Raw genomic sequence first — 21,277 nt, forward strand, 5'->3', positions numbered from 1 at the left:
AGGATCTCAATAGGGGGTGCTGTATTTACCAACAAATGCTTGCGACCTATAATGGATGCCAGAAGGCTGAACAAAACACCAATAAAGCAAGTAAGGAAAAGACGAAGACCAAAGGGAAATATTAAAAAGCAGGCTCTAGACTGGAAACCACAGTGGAATGGAAAGGATGAGAGACCAAAGAAAATATTGCAAAGCAGGCTCTAGACTGGAAACCACAATGGAATAGAAAGGATGAAAGACCAAAGAAAATATTGCATAGCAGGCTCTAGACTGGAAACCACAGTGGAATAGAAATGATGAGAGACCAAAGAAAATATTGCAAAGCAGGCTCTAGACTGGAAACCACAGTGGAATAGAAAGGATGAGAGACCAAATGAAAATATTGCAAAGCAGGCTCTAGACTGGAAACCACAGTGGAATAGAAAGGATGAGAGACCAAATGAAAATATTGCAAAGCAGGCTCTAGACTAGAAACCACAATGGAATAGAAAGGATGAGAGACCAAAGGGAAATATTGCAAAGCAGGCTCTAGACTGGAAACCACAGTGGAATAGAAAGGATGAGAGACCAAATGAAAATATTGCATAGCAGGCTCTAGACTGGAAACCACAGTGGAATAGAAAGGATGAGAGACCAAAGGGAAATAGGGAGGGGAGATCGGTAGAAGAAGAAGACGGTAAGATGAACATTGACCCAAATGAGGAGAATGTCCCAAAACGAAGTCTGATGGCGAAGTACTGTTGCGGGCCCATGCTCCGCTGGGAGTCAAAAAAACATAGCAATGCTTGTAAGAAAGTACTTGTGTGACATACATTTTTCAAACGGATCGTACCGTATGTTAAGGTTTGGTGTTAAAAAAGTAAATACACCCATTCTCCCCCCCCCCTGGGGTTAGCGACATTGTTTTGAACGGCTGTTGATGTAACTGCTGCAGGTACTTCGGTATCTCGGCATACGTTTATGGGATCAAATGTCGTAGAAGCAATTAGCCTCCAACGCATTTCGTTCACGGCGTCTCTGTTGGAAGCTTTCCAGGAACAGTCAGAAACTTCATTACATTGACGCTGTGTGCGACGACCTCTCACCAGCGACTGTTCAATCTCTTCACCCCCGGCTGGGTACCTGCGTCTTTTTTTTTTTAAGCCATTTAATTTTTCGTTAGTGTTCTCTCTACAGGTTTTTTTTTTTTTGTTGTTGTTTTTCAGTGATTTCCATCTGAAGAATTTCGTTACTCTACCACGAATTAGGGTCATTAATTGTACACTACAGATATTATTAATGTATACACTGTACAATACAATTGAAACAAATTTACTGTCCTTGTTCAAGCTGACAACTGAAAATATCCGTTCTTTAAATACTTTTTAACATCTGTGTCTTTTGCGCATTTTGTGAACAACCAAACTCCTATCGCCCGCCTCAAATTTCTCAATCGCTCCTTTTATGGTCTGGAATTAACTTGCGTGATGCAAATATTCAACCAATCAAAGCATTCATAATTTGTTATTCTAAATGAACTTGCGCGCTTCCGTTTCGTGAAACTTCTCATTAACATATAACAATGACCTTGCGCTGCAAAAATACAATCTAAAAATAAATTATATGCAATAGCTGCTTTATGTTACGTGTCAGATACCAAACAAAATAATTAATTAGCAATAGTTTTTATTATTATTATTATTGATTCTTGTTTGTCAGGTGTAAGAAATAATAGCGTACACTTTCAACTTGACCTGAGATTGGGTGTGGGGGAAATACCGTATACAAACTTTTTACCAGACAGACAGAGTGAGTTGATATTAGCTTCGTAAAAATGTGACTTTTACTTTCTATTGTTACGATGCTCAACATAGGTCGTCTGGCCATATCGGCCCGTGACGCATTTCTAGCCAGCCTCTAGAAACTTCTTCCGCGGTGATGATATATTTAAAAAAAAGGAACAAAATAGTTTGGATAGACGTGTGATGAGCAATTTTCAAAATTTATAACCCCCCTCCATCCCGGTTGAAAATGGCTGGGCATTAGTAGCACTGGGTATACGCAGAAGATAAGATACGATGTTATCTACCCCTGGCAGCTGGGTGTCTACATTGTAGGGTCGTCACTTTGATGAGAAAAAAGGTACTCTTTTGTGTGGTTCAGTCAAGGTATTATTAGATCTATCAGTTCGACACCAAATGGACCATCCTCTGCCCCCCCCCCCTTCCCACATTTTTTTTCCGATCTGACACAAAGTTTGATTCCGTACTCCCTCACTTAACAAATTGTGTTTTAGTTTAGCAAACAAAGATCTGTAGTGTTGGAACTAGAGGGCCCGCGACTGGTCAACGTGACCTTGGCTAATGAAATCCTTAGCAGGTAGATCATTGCCCAACGCGTCTCAACTGCTGGTGAATGAAATATGCCTGCTGTACATGATATTGGGAGTGATATGCTTAAACGTGTTCGGTATCACTATCTTAACTATCTATCTGTCTGTCTGGCGGTCGGTTTATCTACCTGCCTACCCACCCATCGGTTTGAAGGAGGAGCAACAGAACCATTGCCCCCACAGTTCGAGAAGCTTTGGAATAACTTACCGCCACTGTATTTGCCCTGAGTCAACCAAGCAGGGCATTCTTAGCGTGGGCGTTAGTCTTTTGTTTTGTCATTGCACAATCAGGAGGGGTCACGTTTCACGGTGACAAGGTACATTGAGGCGGAAATAAGTCTTACTAGATCTATATCGTAGGCTATCGGTCGGACTCTACATCTATCCTGGGATTACCGCTGAAGAATCCTAACACCTACAAGTATTTGAGTGCAGTAAGATATTACAACTGGTCATAACCGTTTTTTTTTATTTATGTGCATTATTCTGCATTCAGGATGAACGGATCAAATGTCTTTTTGTACGTCCAGACCATATGGCAGCGTAACTTGTAATAGTAAAAACAAAGCACTTTAATGTCGGTAAAGCAGAATGGTTTTTATAGACCCGCCTCGTACAGTGACGGCATTCGCTGAATGTTTCATATGACTATCCACTTGCAAGGTATTGACCAGCCCTGACCCTTAAATGGAAAATATGTGATAACCAACCAGCCCAGAACTTCGAATACACATTTTCGTATATCCCAGTGAGCTTAATAGTGCTGTCACTTGATCGCCCCAGCTTAATCGTTGCTACTAGCAGGCTTTGTTGTTAGAAGATTCACTTTGCGTCATGGCCAAAACTTCCTGCGAGATGGCCAGGCTGCCATCGGTTATTTAAACAGATGACCTTTACATCATCTGCTCTATAGAACACAAGGTCTGAAATGGGAACTTTACTTTTTTTTTTTTTTTATAATAATGGACGGGCCTGCCATTGAAAGAGGTTCTAACTAACTAAGACAGGAATGGAGAAAGAAGGTCGACGAATCTTGTCTTTTTGCATTCCTAAAAGTTCCTCATTCCTTTTTATTTAAATGTTGTAAAAGTTTGTTTGTTCTTTTTCTTTTCCTTCCATTGGATGTAAACTATTGACTAACTACTAAATTTAAAACGCAAAATTTTAAACAATAGTGAATCGATTATCACAAAAGCATATCGATTATCCGATTACCACAAAAGCGAATCGATTACCGACCAATTCTTCAATCAAATTACGAGGAAAATGTTAAAGCGATTTTCGTTTTGTTCAAATAAAAGTTTATAATGAAACCGTTCCATGCTCTCTTTTGTTCAAAGTATTGTCACGTGATACTTTCACTATGGACGCCGAATAAACCAAGACACACGTGCATCAGTTCGATGTAGACGTCAAGTTTTAGCGAGCTTAGACGAAAGTAATATCTTAGTGTGATGGCTTTATAAGAGTTTACAGGTGGTCTGTGCTAGTATGCCAGTTGAAGTCGTGGCGAAGCCTCATTCAAGGGCATGGGCTGGAAGGAGTGGAAGCTTATGAGAGTCACACTGTAGCGGGCTGCACTTGGTTAACATACTTGCATTGAATTATCCAGAGGTACCCAAGATACGGCCCGCGGGCCAGATCCGGCCCACAGAAAGGTGTAGAAAATCTCCCTAAAACAAAAAAAAAAACAAAGGTTGAAAAATGTCTCTTTAGCTACGTTAGGGCCCTTAATTGTTCTCTAACGGATGAGCTAACCATGAGCTTTAACATTTAGTGCGTTTATGAAATGGGACTCTGCATGTAGTATCTACCAAGAAAAGTGAACGGATCTTTACTTTTTGTGGACCATGATAATAAGTCAACATAGTTGTTTTGTAAAGAAAGTCTGGCTGTTTAAAAACAACAACATGTATAGCGGCATTATGAAACAAATATGGCGTCATTTTTGGTTTGAGCCGCGAATATAAGATTGTTGAAATACTCCTAGAGATTGGAGGATCGATGGGAATATTTACCAAAAAAAGAGACAAGAAAATGAGTCGTTGGTAAAGCTATTTTAAGTAGAGAATGAAGCTATTATCTGACTGGTAAAAAATAAATAAATTTCAAATGTCCCATTAATTAATGTAAGTACCAGATCCACGGGTTTCTAATCAAAAAGTTTCAGGTCAATTTCATTTTTTTTCTGCATCTTTTCATGTGACCCGAGTCATGAGTCGGAAATTAAAATGGCCCGCAGCTCGAATTAGGTTGAGCATCACTAGAATAATCTGAATCCTTGAGCCATCGCGTAGGGTTGTTTTTTTTTTTTTCGCTTAGGTTTTTTGTGTGTGCGTGTCTGTGCACATAGAGTTTTTCTTCTGGGCAAAATGTTCTGTCCAACGGTGGCTGAGCGCTAAAGCGGATACTTGGAGCATATTTTAAATCTCAACATAACACGATTTGTCTGTTCCTTATACGCATCTGTTTTAGTTGCAATCAGCTTTCTACGATTTAACTTTCGTTTGAGTTGTGACATGTTCTCTCCCTCAAAACGAAAGCGGGTAAACTAGGTCAAGTAGTCGAAAGGAAGTCGCCAGGGAGTCAGAACTTTGTTGATATCTGTTAAGTAGGCCAGACTTGTTGGTGTGTGTGTGTTGTTTTTGCCAAGCTTTTTTTTTTTCTTTTTTAGTAGAGGAAACGAAGCACTGCAAGAGTTACTTCAGACCAAACGTATGTATTAAACCCAACAGTGTATATGACATTCACGTTATTCAGTAGAGCACAACACTAATATGAAACATTTCAACAGTATTTAACTCATTAAGAAAAAAAAACAAATCTGACGTTGTTTATTCTTACCCTTACTGATGTCATTGGTGCGCGGTGGATGAGTGGTAAAGCGTTTAGCTTCCGAACCTGGGGTTCTGGGTTCGAATCTCGATGATGACTGGGATTTTTAGGATGCCCCTGAGTTCACTCAACTCTAATGCATACCTGAGTACAGTAGGGAAGGTAAAGGCGGTTGGTCGTTGTGCTGGCCACATGACACTCTTCTCGTTAACCGTTGGCCAAAGAAAATGATGACCATAACATCATCTGCCCTATAGACCGTACGGTTTGAAAGGGGAACTGTATTCTTTTTTTTTTTTTTTGTTACTGATCTCATTATGTTAGCTGTGAAAGTGTATTGCCTGTGTTAGTGTAACATATCACATAAATGAATAATAAATGTTTATGCATTATACTTCGAATGGACTTGCACTCTGACGTTTGTGTCTTTATATGATTGCGCTTTTGTAAACTTTTACCCCCCTGTTGTTTCATTGTTGTTTATGGATCTATGAAAAGCTATCCATGTTCCGCCCCCCCATGAGCCGTCGTCTTGAAAGCTCTTGCTCTAACTGATTTGTTTGTTGTTTTTTGTTGTTGTTGTTTTTTAAGTTTAATGTAGATCTATATTATTTAGTACAAGTCTGCCATCAGTCAAGTTTCCCTTACAAACTTAGGACATCTATATGGAGGTTTCTAAAGCCAACGGTTAACTAAGATGTCCTGTGCCCAAGGCAATGATCAACCCACATTTTAACAAGCTGTCACTATAAAGTTAACAAAGCCTACTTTACACAGTTAACAAGCCTACTTTAAACAGTTAACAAGCCTACTTTAAACAGTTAAATAAGCCTACTTTAAACAGTTAAATAGCCTACTTTAAACAGTTAAATAAGCATACTTTAAACAGTTAAATAAGCCTACTTTAAACAGTTAAATAAGCCTACTTTAAACAGTTAAATAAGCCTACTTTAAACAGTTAAATAAGCCTACTTTAAACAGTTAAATAGCCTACTTTAAACAGTTAAATAAGCCTACTTTAAACAGTTAAATAAGCCTACTTTAAACAGTTAAATAAGCCTACTTTAAACAGTTAAATAGCCTACTTTAAACAGTTAAATAAGCCTACTTTAAACAGTTAAATAAGCCTACTTTAAACAGTTAAATAGCCTACTTTAAACAGTTAAATAGCCTACTTTAAACAGTTAAATAAGCCTACTTTAAACAGCTAAATAGCTTACTTTATTAATGTATGAATATAATCCTGAGGAAACAAGCTTGTTTTACTAAATACACTGAAATTTGTTAATATATATAATTGATTTCTTATAGCGCCTTTTGGTATCAATTCATCAACATTATTATATCGCGCTCTGGACAAATCGTAAGACAGTGTCTACGTTCTATGGAGTCCTTTGGGTACTTTCAGCTTGCACGTATACTTTTTACCTATCGAACTCATTTAATGTACTTTTCTTTCGAGGTCAAATTTAATGGAGGTCTTTATGCGTCCCTCGCTCTTCTAGCCTTCGGTCTTTATATAGATTTCAAATAACTCGAAGATACACATACACACACACATTCATTCACTTAAATTATTTCTCCCTTCTAAGAAAGTAGATTAAATTAATCATTCCCCACCCCCCCCACCCCCTTTTTTTTTTCCAGTTTGGAAGTTTTAATATTTTTGTAACTGACAGATTTATTATAGGACTTGATTCACGCCGTCTCTGTGTCGTCCGTTTATGACAAGACTCGGGGGAAAAAAAAAACTGGGTGATACCTGGCTTGTCGACGGTTCGATACGACTCGATTAGAGCGTCACTTCCTGTTGTACCATTCAGGGCCCTTAACCTCTTCTTGAATAAGGAGTTATTTAAAAAAATTAAGAGGGGTCGCATTGCGGTACTTACTACATTTCAGGTAATTGAATTATTAGTGGAGTGGCAGATAATTTTTTTAATGGGGGGAGGAGAGAAATCCAACATCAATGCTTAGTGATATATTCAACATTTAAAACAATATCGACTCTTATTAAAAGGGCCCATCAAATAAGTGTTTTAGAATAGAAAGTGCGAAAATCTTTACTAAAACAGACGCCTGTAATTGCACTTTGGATTGTTGCATTTTCTAAACATGGAGGTGGTGGATCATTACATATATTTGCATAACATTACTAATGATTTATTAAAATATGCTTTAATGATAATGATTTACTAAACGATGGCGATAAAAATGGGTGCACAGAAAACATGTTTACATGTAATTTAAATTTCGCATTTTATTTTTCAACAACAGACTTGTTTGTAAATTTGTTTGCATACTTAAATAATCAAAATATACTTAGATTTAACAATCCTCAAAATGCTTTTGTTGAGTAACTTTTACGTATCGCAATACACTTCACTACAGAGACACAGATATATAGCTCATTATGTGAAAAACAACTATGCCATTATTATCGACGGTCGTTGACTTGTAGCACAAAACTGTTGGTAGACAAATAAACCGCTGTATGCGTAATATATCTTAACTAAAAAACACTTCAATTAACTTGAATAACTTCCTTGTGAACAAAACTAAAAATAACTTCTTTTTTTTTTATAAACAAAATCAACTTGATATGAAATAAAGTTAACTAGTCAACCCGCGGCGTAGCATACCCCGCTATTTTGCAGGGTCGGCCTTAGGCCACTTCAACCTATGTGACATCAGTGAGACTCGCACTTTCATAGGCCCCACGCTAATCCTACGCGTAAATTATTAAATTAAACCATTTTATAACTTATAACAGATTTTCCATGGTCTCCTAATTTACCAGGAGCTTCTAGAAATCTCCTGAAATTGCAAAATATACGAAAAAGTCCTAAAAATCTCCGGAAATTATTAAAATCTTTTAAATACCCATAAAAATATCCTGAAATATAGACAATAGTGTCGTTTTGGGGTGTCATTCAAAATGGATAACGCCAATCCTACGCGCGAAAAAAAAAAACGTCATTATACAATACCCGTAATTGTTGTATCTGGTGAAAGAAGCTTCTCGCGCCTCTAAGTAATGAAGAATTACTTGAGGTCAAGAATTCTTGAAGATAGATTGAAACATTTGGTAATTCTTGCTACTAAGTGTGATCTATGTAGAAAACAGAATGTTTATGATATACTGTATGGCTTCGCTACACGCAAGGCTCGTAAAGTAATTCTGTACGTAGTAAAGGATGAATAAAATGCTAAGACGAATTTATTTACTAATACAAACTCTTAATTTTCGCTTATTTTCCGTATCCCTACCCAAACTAGGCCCTGCGCAATCCGTTTCGCATAGGGCCCCGCAAAGGTTAAGTCTGGCCCTGCTATTTAGTGACGGGTGAATACAGAGATTACTTGTTCCCCCCCCCCCCCTCTATTTTTTTTTCGACGCAAAAGTTACGAGGGGTAACTCTAGTCCGACTTGCAGAAATAAAATAGTTATCTTTCCATGACTTTTGATGGTGTCAAGCATGGTTGGGCCATGAAGAGAATTATTTATATAGAAGATAGAAAGATGTACTAGACTTAAGTAATAATATTTGTAACAAAATCTAACTCACAATAAATAACACTTCTGTCCAGTCTCGCATTCTGGAGTCCTCTGTCCTAAGACAAATGACGACAGTGCCAAAGTTCATTCCAGAAAAATGAAAATGACATAATTTTTTAAATGGACCTCATTCACCAATCGTAAACAAACAACATTTAGTCACGTGATCTTATTGATAAAACAACGGAAAAAACTGTCACGTGGCAACCATCATGAATTAAACATTAGATCGTAAATTATATAGAAGAGATAGAGCACCACGCGGCTAAATGTTGTTTGTTTATGATTGGTGAATGAAGTCCATTAGGTCCGTCCGAAATCATTTGGATTTTGAGTCCACCTTGACACCCCTCCCCCTTCACCAACACAATCCTTCTTAATAGTCTGACCGGGCTGATCGTTTCGTGACCGGCTCTGCGGTTTTTAACATGGTCATCCGTGACAGGCTCAGCGCCAGGACACTTGCATTCATTTACCTGTGATCGTCTGCCATAATCAGCAGTATTTTTTTTTTCGTTCTGTGTCCCGCTCAATCTGCTGTCTGTAGTTTTTTTTTTTAAAAGAACTTTCGTGACTTGACGTCTGGCGTGAGAGAGTTCTCTCCCGTGTTGGCCTGTCACTTTTTTTTTCTCTCTCGCCTTCTCTCCACTTTCCACTTCTTCCTTATTAACCCAGTACCTGCGTTCTCATTAGATTGGCCAATGCGTCGCTTGAATAGTGTCTGTTCAATGTGTTTGTAGCGCTCTGTAATGTGATCAACATTTACACAAAAACGGATTTCCTCTAGATTTTGTACAATTCTTTGTGGATTTAATGTGTCTTGGGTTCATTTGGGATTTAGGGTAAGTGTATAGATCTAGATTTAGCAGTCTTAATTAGAATATCTATCCCAGGATTTTTGTTTTTCTATAATGGGGTTGTCAAATAGGATTGCATACACATCTTACAGACATCTTGTGAAGATCTAGAAACTAGAATTGTCTTGCCAAAATTTGCTGTAATATGACACCTTTTTCAGTAATGTATAGGATCAATCATAATCATCACTTACAAATTCCAGATAGTGTTGCACTCTAGATCTACAAGCGTTGTCGATCTCCCAAACATGCATTTTGTAGAGCAGTTCCTTTGATCTTTCCTGGCATGTCCCCATAGCATTATACCGACCTTTTTACGACCTCAAATATACAGAGTACATCTAAAAGTAAAGCGACCATCTGTCTCGTGGATAGGCGACCTAATCATTGGTTGAGTGGTTTTATGAACGCATCAGTGCGCAAACAAGTTGACGCCTGAAGGACTAGTAAATAGAAGTTGTGTCTTGTTCCATAAATTGATAGCGTCACAGCTTCTTTCCATTCGTCTTAAGGCGTGGTGAATCTCCAGATGTTGACAGTTCGACATTGTCATATAAATCTAAGTGTCTACTTCAGTTCGAAGTGGCAAAGACATTAGATTGTAGATCTAATACATTCTATTCAATATCTTCGTTTATTTTTCGACAAGTTTCCATTTTTACAAAGCGTTTATCAAAAAAAATATCAATTCACTGTTTTTGTCTGTAAAAAGTGTGTACACGTTATTTCTCCCACATCGATTCTCGGATCAAGTTGAAACTTCGCACAATAATTCAATTGGCATAGACAAGGCATATATCAATTTTAAAAAAGTAACCAATCATTCAATTAATTACTTTGTAATTAATTATTTTGTTTGATACCTACAAGGGAGACTAATCCTTCTGTCATATATGGCTAAATTAGTTGGGTTTAGTCCCCTTAAAAAAATCGTTAGCGTTATTTCTTCCTCACACATTCTCCGTTCAAGTGTAAACTCTAAATAACTATTTAACATAACATAAATCAATTTTTAAAAATACTAATTTAGTCATTTAAATATTGGTAATTAATTATTTAGTTTGCTATCGAATAAGGGAAATAACGTGTACATTTTTGATAGATATAAAATGAAGTTCGTACTTCTTCCCCTTTCGATAAGCTTTTTTTTTTTTTAAAGGATATTTTTATTTTTGTTATTTTGCCTGTTTAAGCTTTAAGTCTGCATTAAATTGAAATATAATCAGCCCCCCCCCCCCAATATAAAAGTGCACTTTCATGCTTCAATGATTCAGCATTTTTAATAGGAAAGAATATGCAGATGTATACAGTTTCACCCAACCTGCATTGAATTAGGTGTGGAGGGGTCATACTGTAAATGTAGCCAGTGACATATAGCTAGTCTTCTTCTCTAGTAAATGTAATCCAGTTATCTTTCAGTATGCATGTAACCTGCAGTTGTGAGATAGGACTGAGTTGGGATGATAGTGATCGTCATACCACTTTTCACTTTAGATAATGTCATTCGATTGGACTACGCGGGGACATTGTTATATACAGTGCTTAACTCTAACCCAAAATATAACAACTTTTCATGGCATTTGTTCTAGATTATTCTAGATGCCTAAATGGTTCCCAATATTACTGAATTAATCCGCCACCCTGTATTTCAGTATATAACATATCGGTTTTGTGATTTAAAATGCATGGCATTAGCCCCGCATATAAGTATGTTGAGCAGATGGTATCAAAAGAATAGTGCGGTGCATGCTCGTGAGGGGACACTGTTAGCCACCTGCAAAGGCCGACTTTTCATTCAGTATCACAATGGCAGGCGTAGTAAATTAGTTCCCCTTCAGAAATGTGTGGTCTATAGGGCAGATAATGTAAATGTTTCTAACGATGTTGTCATGTGGCCAGCACAATGACCAACTAACTGTTCCCCATCTAATTTCAGGTACGCATTAGAGCTGGATAGACTCAAAGGCGCCCGAAGATCTCGAAATTTAAAAATACCAGGATTCGAACCCGCAACCCCCGGATCGGAAGCCAAGCGCTTTACCGCTCAGCCACCACGCCTAATGGCAGACGTAGAGACATAAAAATGTCCACATCTAGCCCTGTTCGTGTGTGAGAACAAAGTGCGATAATCCGACATTATTATTTTTTATCACTTAGCGCCCCCTGATATACTTTCACCATTCAAAAGCTAGCTTTATCTAGATCAACACACTGGGCTTAACGGGTGTGTAAAGACTAGTTTAGTTAATCATTCACTTCAATCTTTAGCACACTGTGTTAAATCTAGGGCACCTAAGGTCATTGGTTTCAATAGCAGACTACAGATAGAGAGTTACGTGGTTCTAGCTATACCAGCTTGATGTTCAGCTAGGTTAGGGCTCATTTATTTATAGGATGAAAGATCTAGAGGCTGTTGAAGTGGCGTTTCTGTAATGGGGGGAGGGAGGATTTGAAATGCGTATAAGGAAACACACACTAAAGACGTACATAATGAACCAGTTGTTTAATGTAGTCATGAACTCAATGCACTATAACAGTCTAAGAAACGTAACACGTTTAGGGATCTAGATTTCTTGTTCTCTTTCACATTTCTAATGGATTTAGTTCGTCTCTGCTTGCATCCTAATGTCTGTGTCGGCCATGTGTTTGACAGCGATTCGCTTAGTTCAGAGTGAGAGTGATTGTGTTGTGACTGGTGCAGGCGCAAAGTGCAATGTTACTGGAGTAGGCCTACGCCATGAAGATAACACTCAAGTGGGAAGGACAGCTAACCGTCTTACGGATACGTTTGAACAAATCTGGCTTAAGTACCCTTTCACTAACGACTGGACTGTAAATGATATAAAAAGAGATTTGAGAGAAAATGTTTCCCAAACACCCAAAGAATCAAAATTCTAATTGTAGTCTATTGTATTAAACGCGTGACTCGGTTAATTCTACTATAAATTGTACTTTTATGCTTTAGTTAGTTACTGCTTATAGTCTGTTGTTAATAACTATATATTCAATTTCTTCTGATCTGTTTGTCTGCATTGGTCTTCTTGCCTTTCTCCTGACGTATTTAATTCGTGTCAAATCTCTAGAAGAGGAGATTAAAAAAAAAACGCATAGGGAAGGCCGCATCAACCTTCGCTAGACAGAAGCTCACCACAGCGACCAAAATGGAGGTCTACAAGGCATGTCGCCTGATCTTTACGCTGGTTATACAACCTATAACCTAGGTTTGAATCTTATGACTACAGAAACCAGTCAGCTTAACACCAGCTGACCTGTTAGCTTAGATAGACTGAAGTGCTGAAGACTTTCACTTTAGGAAAACGTATATCTAATACACACACTACATGTAAGGCAAACACTTATTAAGAGAAAATAAAAAATTCGCTTGATAGCCACCGTTTCTTCCTTACCCGTAACAAAAGAAAAAAGTAGCCTAAAGTCTTTGGCGCTGCAAGCTAGAGAACTTTGGAACGTCTTTTTGGCGGGAACTCGTTCATCTGCTCGGTTTTTCATAGCGCAAGTTGAATGAAAGATTAGCCTCAAGGTCGGAGACACCCTGGAATTTATTTTCTATGTGCATACTCCACAGTCTTGTTTTAAAAATCTTGATGTGTTTGAGACTTGAATGTCAGTTTTGGTTTCTACTTGAATCATTCACTTTCGAAGAAGTCCATTAGGGAATCGGAGCGCTGTGCATCCACATTATCCCTTTGAACGCTGAGAAGAATTTCCCTCAACGGACATGAGTGGACTGACAGCTCCTCACCCCTAGTCTTGTCTGAAAATTGATTAATGTATGAGACCATACTCTGTTGGGTCACATCATATTTCGCAGTGTCGACCATTGATCCCTTTCTCTATTGAATCTAAGCGACAAAGTCGGGGAATTTCTTCATACTCCTCTCATATAATCGCCAAACCCCGTTAAGAGACCACCACTGCTGCTTACGTGACTCTGACAACTGTGCAGCGGTTTGCTTAGACTGGGCTTCAAATCCTGCTGAAGACTGAGATTTTTAATTTCGGGATCTTTGGGCGCCTCTGAGTCCACCCAGCTCAAATGGGTACCTGACATTAGTTGGGGAAAAGTAAGGCGATTGGTCGTTGTGCTGGCTACATGGCACCCTAGTTAACCGTGGGCCGCAGAAACAGATGACCTTTGCATCCTCTTCCCTATAGACCACAAGGTCTGAAAGGGGAACTTTACTTTTCACTTTACTTCAGGCTGACGTTTAAATCCCCACTGGGAATCTGATATCATTGCATTGAATGCGTTGTATCTCAGGCTCCCGAGGTAACCCGATGGGGACTAGTTTCACTTCCCGCCGTTCACCTATTCGCTTCCCAGCGACGCCCCTTATTAAAAAAAAAAAAAGTATTTTTCACAGGGGGAACAGATGGTGGGGCAACTTTGTTAAATAGAAATCTTTCACGAATCATTTTTCTCGGGGCGCCTTGTTTTAAGCAGCACCATTGGCACCTGATGCGAACCGTGTCATACTTATGTGACCACTGGAAGTTGTTTTGTCTGCTCATCTGACATGCTTATCTTTACTGTGCTTGTTTGTAAACCTTTTTTTTTTATCTTTTTCTCAAAAAGACAAACGTACACTATCTCTGTTTCCTAGATTCACGTCTTATTCTTGGTCATGTGATTTTAAAAAAGAAAACACTACCTTGCTTATGATCTATGTCCAGTTGGCTATTTGCATGCTTCAACCAGTAGTGCCACTTCAACCAGTGGTGTCCAAAGCTTTTTAGACTCAGAGTCGTGTACATTCCCGACATACTTATCACTGGCCATATCGCCGCAAAAATTCGTCCTGTTCAAGGGAACCGATCTCTTCTGGGCAAAAGTTTCGAGAAGCTGGCTAGCACCGCCTTTCGGGCCGGATGTGGACCGCGGGACGTTGTTTGTGCATCACTGGCTGAAACCAGTTAAATGAAAAGTGCATGGTAACATTAATTTGTTTGTTGATGCTTACCACACTTCACACCACCCTCTTATATTTGAGTGACCAGATTTCTCTCCCCTGCACAAAGCATTAATTCCATTATCTCCCTTACAAAAAGACCCGTATTGTGCAAACGTAAACCCGGACTCATCGCACGAATCTACTTAAGGTGAAGGACATTTCCTGGTAGAGACAACTCATTGCCACCAAACGGAAAGGGTAGTGGATGAAAGGGATACTTTTTAAAAAAAAATACTGACATCTGCTTTAGTCTAGACTTAACGTTCCTTATTAGTTATTGGAAATGTCTTCAAGGCCTTTGCTCACACACACACACTAACACACACACACACACTAACACATTTATGTGGGTCTTATTAGAGAGTGGTCAAGTGCTTGGCTTTCGAACCGAGAGTTCTCGAGATCGAAATCACGTGAAGACTTTCTATTTTGAACCTTGGGATTTTAAAATTGTCCCTTACACACGTGAAGGCGTTGGTGAAATAAAGCGGTCGGTTCTTGTGAGGGCCACGTAGCTTTCTCGTTACCATAGGCCATAGCCTCAGAGCTCGCAGTCTGAGAAGGGGTACCTTTTTACTTGAAATAATTTTATGTATTCTTACAGTATAATTTGCCTACTTGTAAAAGATCTTGTTAACTAATCTAGATCTAGTTGTGGTGTGAGATGTTTTTGTTCCATTTTAATTAAACATCATTGTCGACTAAGGTCATGTGTGTCTATAGTCATTTACGCTGGTTTAAAAAGACTGTCCAAACGATGCATCAGTGTGTTTCCTTTCCAGCAAGTTATTTTATATGTTAGAAGATTGCTTTCTCTCTCACTGTCAAAATTAGTCGAGATGTATTTCATAGATGTTTAGTTTGAACAGACAAAAGAGCCTTTGACTTACTTTACCAGAGTTCGTTGATGGTCATCCCATGAAAGTTTGCTGTTGAGTATGTTTGTCTTATTCATAGACATTCCACATTTACCTATAGGCAGACAAAGAGGGGGGAAAAATAAACTTTAGATCTGCCAGAAGATTGATCATTTGCCTCGTTTCACCGCTTTCATGTCCGTTGGCATTTTTGTAAACTTCTGTCACTGCTAAGTCTGGGCATCGCGCGCGCACGTAATACGTCATCTTACAGTGTTTACAAAATATCAGAGAAAGTTTCTTCTTTCTATTTGTTTCTATTCTGAGCATTCCCTCCCTTGCGTCACAGCGTGGAGATGTAGCTGGAACATCAGAAACATAAACATAGTGTTCATTAAATGGTTTCTACAAATGCCGATACCAGATATTAAAAAAAAAAAGTACGAATACCGGGCATCTAGAGGTGCAAATACCAATCAAGTACAAGTACGAATATATGTTATTTAGTAGAAAAATAATTGGTATCGACTATACATTTAAAAAAAGTACGAATACCGGGCATCTAGAAGTGCAAATACCAATCAAGTACAAGTACAAATATGTTATTTAGAAGAAAAATAATTGGTATCGACTATAAATTTTAAAAAAGTACGAATACCGGGCATCTAGAGGTACTAATGCCACGTATGCTAAGGTACGAATACATGGAACCTAGAAGCACGAATACTTGCTATAAAGAAATATTAATACCTAGTATATCGATATATCAGTTATCTCGAAGAACAGATGTATGGTGTCTTTAGAGTGAAGGACGATTATAAAAAGGTTGACACGTTTAGCATCATCCGTCATTATAAGTAAAACTAAATAGCTAAAAAAAAACACATAGATATATGTATAAAACCCAATCAGTTGAAGTTCCCAGGCTGAACCCTAAACTCTTGAAGAACTGACTTGTCTTTGAGTGTGTATCGAATGTTTCAACTCCAGGGAAACTGGTATCGATACACCGTCATCATTGTTGTTTGTAGACACAGGCAATGGGATATTGCCCTACACTATGTTAGATCTACGTAGGAGCAGGTCTTGGCAGTAAGAATGGAAATTCAAGAATATATGGATGTATATAGTTCTGGTTGCCTCCTTCGCATCTTTATAGTAGAGACTACGTATTAGCTTTACTTTCTTTGTAGAAATAAGTCATTACTTTGAAATCATGCTCTAGAATACCGAGAAATAAGACTGGTCGTTAGCTCATTGTGTAGGTATTCATTCACTGATATAGATGGCTATAATGTTTGTTACTAGTGGTTCCGATGTTATTGTTTGTTTTTATGACGACCTCAATCCAATCAATGAAAGAAGGCTTGTATTAAATAGAGCAAAAGAAGACGTCTGCCACTTCACGAGAAAACTTAAAGAGAAATGATCTCCCCTTCAATTCTTCATGGAAGGAACTCAATTAATGTTCTGTTGTGCATGCAATCCATGCGTGTTCTGCCTAAAAGCTGCTTTTAGCTTGATTTGAATAATAAAGTTCTGCTACTTCTTTCATACTCCCTCTCTCTCTTTCTCTCGTCTTTTTCTTTGATCTCATCTCGCCGTCTGTCTCTCTCTCCTTTTCCATCTCATTTCGCCCCCCCCTCTCTCTTTCAATCAATTTATCTATCTCCTTCTCCCCCTTTCTCTCTCTCGTAAAGAGTCGCATAGAAATCTATTGGTCTATGTATCTGGATGCCTGCATGAAGTATGCGTCAAGGCACATTACGTAGAGTACATTTCGTCTCCGTGACGAACTCGAGAAGAAAAGAAACCTGCTTGCTGACTGATTTCATAACACTACCCTCCGACCTTCAGTATTAGTTTCGCTTTTTTTTTTTTTTTTGTCATCTTTAATAAAGAAACTTTTTTAAGTCCACCACACAATGACAGGATCTCTATTCTGTAAGCCAGCTAATTACACACTGTGACATTAGACTAACTGGTTGGAGAAAAAAGTCGCATTTTTTTGTTGTTTTTGAATTGGGTAGTTAAGGTGTTGTTGTTTTTTTGTGTTTTTTTTTGTTGTTTTTGAATTGGGTAGTTAAGGTGTTGTTGTTTTTTGTGTTTTTTTTTTGTTGTTGTTGTTTTTGTTTTAAATTTGTTTTTCTGATGTGTTTTTTTCCCTCAATATTTGTATATATTTTATTTTTAAGTTAATTAACAAGATTGGATTTTTTTTTCATTTATTTTAATGCATTTTAACAGTGTATGTGTTTTTATTAATACGTATCTGTGGCCTTTGGCATTTTACTTCTCGAGAGACGTTCAATTAAAAAAATAAGTTCTCTTTTTGGCGTAAATACCGTTTCAATCCAGCTATCCACTGTCCAACCTACTTTGTAACCTATCCATTCTTTAACCTTTGAACTTTACAAAATTTTGTTTTCAATTAGCCCACCTATCTACTATACTACCTTTAATCTTTGCAATCTTTAAACTCTCCAGTGTCCACTTCATAGCAATGTATTTTTCTACATGTTAGAGGCTCCACAATCTATTGTTCTACATGTTAAAGGCTTCACAGTTGTCCAATAGATTATGGGTTTCCTCTCTAGTCTGCCTGCTGTTCAGTGTGTTGAACTTTCCATTATTTCTGCTGTTTAACCTGTTCCACAGTCCAAGTGTGTAAAATAAACAGGTTTCAAGGATATTACCATTCAAGGACGGTCACATGGTTGGTGAGCTTGTAAGAGCTACTGTGTTGTTGGGGGAAATGGAATGGTTCAAGAGATATTGGGAGAATTCAATTCTTTTCTTAATAGCTTACTGGCTTACTCAATTAAGAAGGATGGCTGCCCTGTCTGTCCGCGGTATGCGCTCTGGACTGTCGTTCGATTTTCCCGTGTCCCAAACCCTGCCCGCTGCCATCCCCCGTCGTCCTGCGGGAGGTTTGGGCTAGGCAGTAGATTATCTTCATCTTTGAAGGAACCTCCGAAACAAGAAAAACATTTGAACAAAACAAACAAATGTACGAGGAAGGAATATTTCAGTTTGGAAGAAAGAGACTGAACACAAGTTTTAAAACACAGTTTATGAAGAGAGAGAGAGAAAGTAACTGTAATTACAACATGAAGAGTCTAAATAAGATTGAAAATCAGGAATTATGTTGTGGGGATTAAGAAAAAAAAAAACAACGTTGGTTCGGGGATAGAGACGCATGACACGTAGGACGTAATCATGTTCTTTTTTTTTGAAGTAACGTCTGTATTATATAAGATAAGATAAGATAGAGAAGAGGAAGTAGAAATAAAGATCAAATCTACAATTGTTGAAAAGTTGCAAGGAGCGAAGACTTGCTTTTAAAGAAGGAAGTGTCTGGAGAGAGAGAGAGAGAGAGAACCGATAAACAAAAGAAAACTTTAGTTCTGACATGTAAACAAAGTTCACCTGAATGGAGAGGTACCGGGAGAATGTACTGTAAGACGTTACTGTTGTTTAAAGTGACCACTCTTATCTTGGTCGCGTTACTTGGCAACATATTTTCAGTTCACAGTGTGGTTTCGCTATGTAACTATCTTAAGCTTTTTGCCTCATATATATGTACCTGGAAACAGGAAAATTCTTAAAAATACTTTTTAGAGACAATTCCTCATTTATACAACTTATAGTGCTATTATTTTGCTCTTACTAGCTTATGAATTTTTATATTTAAAAAAAAAAGGAAAATTCTTTCATCCATTCCATTCCCCAGTCCTCCGAGAAAAAAAAAAGCATGGTTCAGAGAATGTATAAATATACTAGACTTTATAATATTCTAATATTAGGGCTTTACAGTTAGACCTAGAAACGGTGCGCAAAATGTTCCTGGACATTAATTTAATGAATTGGCCTACATTGGTAAATCTGTTCAAGATAAAGATTTTCTAGTCCTCTTGCCAAATTTAATTTTTAACGGTCAAACAAGAGTTTTCCCTGTGTGGCCAAATAGCTAACAATTCTTTTCACAAAGAAATACATACACTGTCAAATTTCTAGGAAAATCGTTAGAGCCGTTTTCGAGAATCGTGTCCAGCCAAGTTCCACATTTTTTATGCTTTTACCTATGAATGTGCAACTTGAGTAGAGGAATTGTAAAAAGCGAAAGTTACATTTAAGTAAATGTTATTCTCTTTAGATGAGAAAGACTTTTTCTCGTTTCAACACTTTCAAAATATAAAATCTGTAGATATCCAGATGCCTGTTACAAAGGCAACAAAGAACGGGCCCACTAGCTAGTGCGCACCTTATTTGTTTTTCAGGGCATGGACACTTTAAAAAAAAACAGCAGGCGCTGTATTGCTATGATTTCTTTTACAAAAGAACTGGCAAGCGTTTAACAGAACTTCTCGGAGATCAAAGAGTTGAGGATTGAGAACCTCTGTTTTATTAGCCCCGCTGGAAAGGTTTTGAAAGATAACCCAACTGATAACCTTCATCTCGAGATTTACTCGGCACAAGTTATAGTTATGCAATCGTGTTTGGCACACGTGCAGATTCACACACTCGAACACACAAATGCACACACACACACATATATATATATACATCATTTGTGAACTCATCTTGATATATCAGTTCACCAGAGACAGTAGTGCACCAAATTACAGACATTTTTATCTTCGGCTGATGACAGTAACTACCAAAGTAAAATGAGAACATGTTAGCTTTATAAACTAGTCGTGGATTTGTGTATAACGTAATGGGTCAGAACGACCGACCCGCAGGTGCCGCCTACGAGTTTGTGTGCACAAACTTTCTGTATTATCTGTTTTAGTTTAGTTGTTTTTAACTGTAATGTAATCGCATTGCAAATGAAGACAGTCATCTGAGTTTTAGTTTCGTTTTGAGATCAACTGTTTAAACGACAGAGTTGTCATGTTGACTTACAGCTCCACTGTGACTTATGTTAATGAACACTTTAGAAGTGCAATGACAGTACTATTTACAACACAAACATAACTCTGTATAATATAGAATTTTTATTTGTTTGTCTTTACTGTTGTTTATGTATTTCATATGCAATGTTTGAATGATAAAGTGTGATAGGCTCTTATAACCCCATTCAGATCTCTCCTGAGCCTTTCACCTCCATGTCCGAACCCTAAAGCTGCAGTAGATCTGCCTCCACATCATCAATCCATCGCATCCGTGGTCTGCCTTTGGGCCGCCTGCCTTTTGGTTTTTGCCGGTATACAATTTTCGCTCCTCTGTTCTCTGACATATGTTTCGAGATGACCTGCCCCCAACGTCGTCTGTTCTTTAGTTCCGTCACTATAGAAGGCGCTTCCTACAAATAATATATCTCCTCCACCCAGTTCCCTCTTGTATGGCACTGTAGATTTCACACAAAGTATTTTCCGTTCCTTGCAACATCAACCCGTTGTTTAAACTGTCAGGTTGTGGTAGTGTGAAAAGTGTAAGTCATTTATTTCGCCCCAAGTCACGACATGGCCTTTATATAGTACCATAAACCAAATCAAGTAGTCAGATGCTTCATGGTTTCCGACATCTTCAGCACGTATCGACTGCCGTCTCAATCAATACCCCATAATGACTAGTTAGAAAAGTCAGTAGCTGAATGTCCTGACTATTCTAGTCTATACAGCAAATAACCCACTAACCAACTCAAGTAACAGTTTCCACACCGCGTTGAGCGCCACGCAATGTTGTTGTGGAAAAAAGGTGAGCTTTTTGAAATATTGTCGCCACATAAGAATTGTGTGTGTGTGTGTCAATCCGAACATTCTTCCTCAAAATATTTCCCCTTTGAAACACTTGAAATAATTCTTTCAACTTTGTGTCCT

At 38.1% G+C, this 21,277-nt stretch overlaps 1 protein-coding gene across 3 annotated transcripts in view; it reads left to right on the forward strand.

Moving 5' to 3' along the window:
- The window catches only part of LOC106078875 (uncharacterized), an 85,293-nt gene that overhangs the window by 5,618 nt on the left and 58,398 nt on the right, over positions 1-21,277 (forward strand). Inside the window, exon 1 of one of the 3 annotated variants that reach the window (XM_056013630.1) lies at positions 5,067-5,086. The exons of 1 other annotated variant lie outside the window; for it this stretch is intronic. The gene's annotated coding sequence lies outside the window, so the exon portion shown is untranslated. Of the gene's footprint in view, positions 1-5,066; positions 5,087-9,309; positions 9,608-21,277 lie in introns of those variants that run through there. One more of the 3 variants, XM_056013628.1, reaches the window with a different exon arrangement.

This window comes from Biomphalaria glabrata, chromosome 16 (assembly GCF_947242115.1).
Source record: "Biomphalaria glabrata chromosome 16, xgBioGlab47.1, whole genome shotgun sequence".
Taxonomy (NCBI): Eukaryota; Metazoa; Mollusca; class Gastropoda; family Planorbidae; genus Biomphalaria; species Biomphalaria glabrata.